Here is an 8,924-nt window from a genome sequence, read left to right as displayed (position 1 = left end):
TATGCAACAGGCTGCATATCAAACATCCAGTGATTTTAGAAATATTATTAAGAAGGGAGTCTCCTAATTAATTTGTTTCACACTTCCCAGATTTCACACTAGCTTGCCTTAAATGAAAAAGCCATATAATACTGACTATAGATTCTGACCTGGGGTTCATTCCTTCCAGGCATCAAGACCCAGATTCACTTAGGGGTATAGCAGTAGTAAAGCTAGTTAATCATTAGGCTATTTTGAAAGCTGTGGAGATCACTACCTCCCCCTCCAGCTGAATTAAAAAGATTACTGCTAACGCGCTCTATGCTAAAGGTATTGTCGATGTGCTAGTTGTGGTATTAGATCTCCATCACTGCAGGAGACTTAAAGATGCCTATTTTGTGCAGGCAAAAAGGCTTTGGAGTTGCGCTGTATCTGTGACAGTGTCTGTAGCTACATGCAGTTGCTAAACAGCAAATACAATTTTATAGAAAAAGAATAGTCACTTCCAGCATACAACCTCTTCCACAAAAGAGGTTAGGTGCTTTTCTGTTTTGTTTTTGCTTTTATGACTCCTACTGCCAGATGTGCAAAATTAAATTCCAGCTGGGCCCCTGTGTGTTTCTAGAGAGGGACTTCAGCTAAATCAGCTGAAATTCCGGGAGTTCAGCACATCACGAGATTGTTCCATAGCTCAGTGTTTGGGGAAAGTGCATTTAACTTGCTGTACTGAAACCCCCGACCCCATGCAACATCAGACATTGTGAGAAAGTAAAGATAGTTTTCTGCTATGTATCACTTCCTCTCTCTCCTTTTCTCTCTCTCATTAAAAGATCTTTCCTCAGTTTGATTTAGAGCCATCTTGCCAATAGAGTTAGCAAGCTCACACTGCAAGGAAGGAGCAAGTCAGTAATGGGCAGAGGTCCAGTCGGATCCTTTCCTATTTATGGGTCATTCAAAGAACTTGAATAAGAACACAAGTATATCCATAGTGGGGCAGAAGAAAGTGTAACTGGTCCATCATCTTGTTGTCAAGAGTGGCTATGGCAGATATCTAGTGAGAGTACAAGCATAACACAAGATAGGGGTGTGGGCAACTTCTCCAACGTCTTTTAGAAACTAGTATAGTGAGGAGGTACAGTTCAACCTTCATTCTGCTAAACAATATAGAACTAATTCCAAACTGAATCCTTAGGCACCTGTACTACTTCATGCTCAGTAGTGATCTAAAACCCAAGTACATATTAGAAATGCTTAGGAAAGGAAAAGAATGCAAAAATGAAAGCACCACTATACCACTATTAATCCACAGTGTGTCTGCATCCTGAATAATCAGTTCTGTTCTAGTTACTGCTCTTGAACAAATGCAGTAGGATCAAAAAATTAAAAGAAAGGATGTTCAGAGTTATAGAAGAACTTACGTAACTGAAAACTCAGTACATAAAACTCCCCTTTAACTCAGGAAAAAGTGAAGATGAGGGATCTGTAAAGTCAGGACTTGAAACAATTACTTGCTTTTCATACAAGAACTAGGAAATATCAAATTAAATTATTAGAGAGCAAGTTTTAAACAAAAGGAGGATATTTTGTCACTAATTCCAATTTCATGGAATTTCATGGAATTAGTACTACAAGATGTAAAAAATATCCAAAGAGTTCCAAAAACCAAGCATAATTAAGACCTATCAAAGGCTGTTGGAAACAAGGGTATAAAGTCCAAATTGCTGAAATGTGGGATTGTTGAAACAGAGGGATGTCAGGATGTTCTGCCCTGTTTTTACCCTCTTTGCTAGACATCTACTGGCCACTGTTTGGGATCAGACACCACACTGACTGGACCTTTCAGCAGTCCAATATGGATATTCTTATGTTCTAACAGTGGAGTGCAGTTCAGTTCAACCTCTTCCTCTCTGCTTCACTGCACTGACATTCCTTTCTCAGGACACTCACACCCAGCTAGATCCTCTTTATTTCAGCTTGAGCTTCCTCACTTAGCAAGGTCCATACTTACTTCAAAGACAAATCTCCAGAACATCTCTTGCCTGCAAGGAAGAGTGAGAAGATATTGTTGTAATGTGTATGTGCGTATATGTATATATGTGTGTGTGTGTGTATAAATATATATATATATTTATACACACACACACACACATATTTGCGTATATGTATGTGTGTGTGTATGTATATGTATATATATATACACATATATATACATACATACACACACACATATACAGGTGTATATGTATAAACCTAATTTTCCATCTTTGCTATTGGCAGTCAATTGCACAGATGTATACACCAGCACTGAAAGCATGCAAGTGGGCCCACTTGGAACTGCATGTGAGCAAAGTATTCAGGCCTTACTTGGACTAATTGTATCAGTAGTTTTCCACATACCTTCAGAGCAGCCCCTTCTTACTCTTGGGGACGTAAGGGAAGCTGTAAGTAGGGAGTGGCAACAGTTGCAGAGCTCCCAAAACAAGCTTGGAGGGTGACAGAAGCATTGGGAGATACCACTAGCTCAACGTGCCTTCTACACTCTCCCTTGACACTTACCTGTTGTCAGACTCCTAGGAACCAACCTGGCAGACACATTCGAAGTCCAAAGGCTGGTACTGGTTAAATGCTGAGACGTAGTATCTTCTTTTTCACAACCCAAGGGTCTTGTTGATGTTTGTAACAGTGCTTACCAGGAACTCTTTCACTGTTTCCCTCTTGGCAAGAAGACTGTCCTCCTCAGTGGCCTTTATGCTATTATATATTTCAGTTGAAGGCATTAGCTTGTAATGAGCACAACGGGGCTACTTTTAAAAATGATCCAGAAAATACAGTGCGCACGTAACACAATGACCCACATATTAAACAATACTAGATACTAACTGATTTCTAGATGACTTTAAAGCGTTTGGTTCTAATTTATAGAGCAAGAAATGATTCCAGATAATTTGACGTTAATCTCTTCTTTGTGATTCTTCTATACCTGTCTTTTCAGAAGGGATTTTCCATCCTATTGAACTCTATATGATCTCTGGAGTAAACTAAATATATCCTCGCTTTTTTTTTTTTTTTTTTTTTTTTTTAAGGTGATGCGGGGATTTTTCTGAAGTTATGCTATAGACCTGACAGCTAACATATTTGATTGACACCAAGCCATTTTTAAAATGATTTGGTTAATTGTTCAGTTTTGCATATGCCCTAGAAGACTTGTGATTAGCACATTTTAAAAAAGTAATTGACTACATTCTGGCAGCAACCTAATATTTCAATCTGTAGGAATTCTTTTTCCCATCATTGACCCTCATATGCATTTCAGCCTCTTAAAAAAATCTCCAAAACGGTGTAGAACATATGTGACAACAGCATTGCAAACATATGACACTGCAGTATTTCAAAGTCCTTCTCTACTGGTATCAGTGTAGAAATTACTTGTGTGTGTTCTGCACTAGGATAACACTGGAAGAACTACAGGATTAGAAGGCTAATCTTTTTGCTTCACAGTCTGGCTGATTTTCACATATGGACAGAGGTAATAACCACTTCTGCTTCCTTTGCGTACTTAGGAGATGAAAGGAGACATGAACTGTTAAGAACAGTTCATCTGGCACACCCTTAATATAAATGGAGCATAGATGTAGAACCAGCTCCTCCATATTTATCCCTGAATATCCACTTAAATGGAAAGCGTCAAAAGCTTCCCAATGGTCGGTAGTTGAGCAGAGCTATCTAACTATCCTTGAGTAAAAGCAGATCCACAGCTAATGTTAAGACGGTCTACCAGCACCTCTATTTGAAAAACACATCCCGACCTAGAAGCCAGTGGCCATGCTAGGCTTTGATATAATGCAGTAGTAAATCCATTATCAAAGTAATCATTGTACATGCATGTGGGAACATATGCTGGATGCTCTGTTTCTCTTCAGGCCAGCATTGCAGCATGGTAGGCCTAATTGTGCTAGGGCTGTAATACACATTGCATTTTTATTTCAGTCACACTCATTTTAGACCCAGATGAAATAATAGATCTGTTTGCATGCAGTCTCATACATTACATCATACTAGGCTTTACCAGTTACTACAGGCAATGTGGAAAGCAACTGCATGTGTATGCTATGCCTTGGTATTTCCTGCTTCATTAGGTACCCTAATTATTAAAACCCATGTTTGTGTGTGGCCTCAAGACTCTTCCTTATTTACCTTATTTATAGCGCTCCCTTCCAAGTCACACAGAAACATATGCACACACACCTTTTACCTAACACTTCCTTTGGCAGCTACACAACATCACAACCTTGAGCTCTGACAAGGGAGAACGAGGTTCTGGAATGAAACAGTAAAGCTGAGCAGTTTCTCAAAGCACAACAAGTGCAGAAAACAGCAGCATTTGAACATGTAAAAATTTTTTAGGGTCGTCTAATATAAAAACTTTTTTTTCCTGCTGCCTAATACAAGAAAATTATATTGGTCTCACATAGAATGCTGTCCAAAAGCAGATCCTGAAAGTCAGCTATAATAGCAGTATGCTATGGAGTGTCCGTCCCATTGGGAGACTTAAAAATAAATGAGATAATTTATATGAAGGTCAGAGCTACTTACTGTCATACAGCATACAAAGAGCAAGAGAAGGAAAGGCTGGACCTACTTACTGGGACTGCACATTGTACTCAAAAATCCATGGCTAGAAGCACTGCACGCCCTCTAGGTTGCCTCTGAGTTAATTTAAATTACATGAACCCAGAAGTCAGCTTTGGATAATTTGCCTATAGCAGATTCTCAGGAAAAACAAAACAAAACAAAAAAAAATAGAAAACAACAACAGCTATATTCTTTCTTGACTCTTAAAGGCACCTGAGGAAGAAAAGATATCTTGCAGCATCAACCTGCACCTGTAGATAAGAATGAAAGCTGAAGATATGTGTCACCAGCTATTTTTGATCTAAAACTCTGGGCTGCAAGTCCAGTATTTGGTATCTCTCTGCATGGACACAGTAAGTGTTTGAGCAGGGAGGCTGGACTAGATGATCTCCAGAGGTCCCTTCCAACCTTACTGATTCTATGATTCTATGAAGTGTCCTGTCTGCAAAACACTGACAGAACATATCATCACAACAATGACACACTCGACAAAAGGTAACAAAAGCACAACTGTCCAATATCCCATAGAGTCAAGGAGCAATTTTGCTCCCTGATCTGATCATCTGTGTTGTCCTCTTCTTATTATTCCCATGCTCCGTCCAGGAGGTAAACGTGAACATGTGCTGTCTCAGGCCTCTATGTGCCGCCTCGGTAAGAGCTCTGAAAATACCATACACCACCAGCAAACAGGTCTCCTCATCTCCTCTCTTCCCTGTTCCCATCTCCTTTGACTGGTGACTCCTCATCTTTGATCATAAAAAAATACTTTCCTTTTCTCCTTCAGTTTATTTATCCCAATGTGACGTAAATGGGCACACTAGAAAACTGTTGCTTAGTGCAAATCACTTGTTATCAGGTAAACTCTAACTAGGCCTTTGTTGCATTTATGTGCATTCCCTTTAATTCAGTACCTATATATGCTTTCAATGTTACATTATTTAGCATTCTTGCACTGTATAGAAGAAGAAAATAAGACAGCCAGGGAATAGTTAAGCAACTTTTCCACTGATGAAATATGCTTCTGATACAGCTATTATTAGAAGTCAGGACTATGTTCCTAATCCTACATTTGATTTATTAAGTAAAATCTCCTTGATATTTATTTTCTCATTTATGTTAGGCATAGGAAGAAGAGATTTACCCTGGTCTTATTTTCTTAAGTGCACACTAAGACCCATTTTGTTCATCTTGACTTTTTCTTAGTTAAATTTCAAGAAAGGGCTATTACTCTGTTCAGTTGGTATGGCAAGAAAAGTACAGTCTCACCAACAGTTGAAAATGTCTTCTGTTTTAGCCACATTCATTTGTCCCTAGCCATCAAAATGATGGAAAAAATATAAATGAGGGAAAATAAGTAAGTAGATAAATAAATACAAATAATAATATTACAACTCTATTGCCAGTATTTCAATTGCAGGAAAAGCACAATTATCCCCTTGTTTTGTGCACATGCAACTATTAACATCTGATGATTTGTTCCTCCCACTTCCTTCTCTGCTTTAACTCTAAACTAGTCACTAGAAACACAATAACAGTAATTATCTTGTTTCTGGACTCCATTCCATTCTCCTCAACACAGTAGCAAAACATATTGTACTCCTCACTCTACTTACTTATCCCCAATAGCAGAGCTCGGGTTTTAGCACAATCTTACATTGTCATTACCCTTATTTGAGCACGTTTTAGAGTCCCTTAGGTTTATGTGAATACGTGCATTTTTTGTGCAATTATTTGACTCTAAGTTAAGCACACAGAAGAGTATCTTAAGGCTAACCAAATTTTATTAGGTTTTCGACAGCAAAATTTTCTTCCTAAATGACAATAAGCAGACATTTTCACTGCTCTGCTGTGGGATAAGTGACAAAATTAACTGCCTCCTGCTTTTTTCTGCACTGGCAGAGTTCAGATGCTCTCTATGTCATAAGGCATCAACACAGATTAGATGATGAAAGAGAAGACTGAATATACCTCTATTTTCTCTAAAACATTTTGCAACTTTCCACCGCTAGCTTCATATATACAAAAAATAAAGGAATCAATCCATATGTATGGTTCAAGATAAAGATTTCTTTCTATTTAGTAGGGCATTTGTATACACAATATGTGGGTTTATACATAACTTTTTTTTTTTGTAATGTTATAATAAAAGCTGTTGGAAAGGGGAAACGTAGTTGTGTTTCCTCTTGTCTATTGAGAAACTTGTTATTTTTGAAGGAATTATTTTCTTTTATGTTTATGTGTGTCTGTTTATATTTGCCTCAGCTTTAGGGAGAAGACTAATTGTTCCACAGAAATGAACTGGAGAGCAGAAGTCACCTGTGAAGACAAACTAACAAAAGCATCTTGATCAATGTTTTTAATCTATATCAGCTATAAGGACTTGTTAGTGAATAAAATAGTACTAGAAGTTGCATTTCTACCTCATAAAGCATTAGACTTGCTTCTGACTTGTTCTACATAGTTTAAGGAAGTAAACTTTAAGCAAAGATTTTGAAACATTGCTGTTTTTTACAATATAAAAAAATCTAGAAATAGAAACTACAGTAAATGGAGAAGAACCAACCCTTTTTATAGAACAGAATTGAAACAATCTTTAAAAATTCTAAAATACTGTTTTAACTTTTAAGATGCATTCTTTTAGCTTGAAATAAGAATCTCTGGAAAACATACCTGTAGTCTACATCTATAACTTAAAAAAAAAAAAAAAAAAAAAAAGATATAGGTACATTTTGCCCCTCTAACTAAAGTGTTATTAGGTTTACAAATTTTTTCTACTAATATGCTTTAAATGCCCTCTTAGTCACACTCCTGTAAAGCAAGAACAGATATTATTTAGAAACTTTCCTGATTAAAAAGACTGGTGGCAACAATAAGTATTTTTATGATTATAAAGAAAATTAATTATCAGGAACAATTAACAATGTTTTTTTCCCAGATGCCAAAAAGTAACTATAGATCTATAAGGTGAAGTAAAATCTTTCTAAAATGGGCGTACATTGCAGTGTTTTATCCTATAAAACTGGAGCCAAAAATATTTCAGTTTGATTTAGATAAAAAGTCTTTTAGTTTCAAAGCTTCCCATATGAAAACTAGGTTTTATATAAATTAGCTTCCCATATCAAAAGCCCATATTAAAATCATTAAAAGCAATGATTTTGTCCATACCTTTCATAAATTATTATGTTCAAAAGTCAGCATTGTTAAGGCTAGGCATACGTTTTTGAAAAAATGGAAAATTATTTCTAATGGAATTATAGCATATTTCTCACTGGCAGCATTACAATACTTTCTTTAAGACCACATCTATTCTAAAGTCTTTTGTCTCTACAATAAATACTTTTTTTCATGTATCATTAGCAGTTTCTTTGCAGTTGGATGGTTAGAATGAGCCCTTCGCAGTAATCATACTGAAAAGGTTTGCTAAAGCTGTGGGCTGTGAGTTGGATCTGGCCTCCAAGGACAACTTTCGAGTTCACAGTCCACTTTCAGGAGTCTTCTTTCTTGTGCAATGCTTACCGTAGGCAGCCTAGCATTAATTCTGTTTTTGTTCACATCATAGTCTCCCTTTATATGTAACATGTCGGGAACTTACTTACATAGTGCAGCCATTGTGGCTAAGGAAGTCAACCAAGAACAGTGCCGCAACTCCTCACCGTGGCTTCCAGTCTGCCAGCGAACCTGGAATACATTTCGGTGTCATGCTCAATAACTATGCTGCACATTAGAGTCGGCTGTTGAAGTACAACATAAAGAAGAAAAGGTGATATTGACCATTAGATCTATCCTATCCCAAGATGGTATAATTAAACCAATTTACTTACTCAGTGTAGCCACATTACAGAGAAGGCCTTTGATCTAATACACAGATTTACAAAAATGCAACTCTATTAGCTCAGATAACAGTGTAATTGTTCTTTATCCTAAGAAGAGGAACGAGTCCATGCAAGAGTACGGCCAAGAAATGGTTCATGGATTGTTACTAAAAGGGTATTGCGTCACCCCCCAAGTAACACAGACCATGCATTGCATTAGGCAGTGTTAATGTCATGGATGTTGTGACATCTTTCTTAGCACCCCTAGGGAATTCTCTTCTCATAGCGAGACTGGGCTCACTCTGAAGCTTTGTATTGGACAGAACTCGCCCTACATACCTTTTTTCTTTCTTTTTTTAAAAAGAAAAACATAATGGATTTGCTTGGTGGTGGCCATGATTTGTTCTGGCAGCAGGCGGGCTGTATGCTCTGTCCTCCTCATTCATACAATCATATTGACTACTTCTGTGTGAAATACTTGATTTGTGAATCATAGTTGAC

Source organism: Rhea pennata, chromosome 6 (assembly GCF_028389875.1).
Source record: "Rhea pennata isolate bPtePen1 chromosome 6, bPtePen1.pri, whole genome shotgun sequence".
Taxonomy (NCBI): domain Eukaryota; kingdom Metazoa; phylum Chordata; class Aves; order Rheiformes; family Rheidae; genus Rhea; species Rhea pennata.
Note: the sequence above shows the minus strand (reverse complement) of the source record.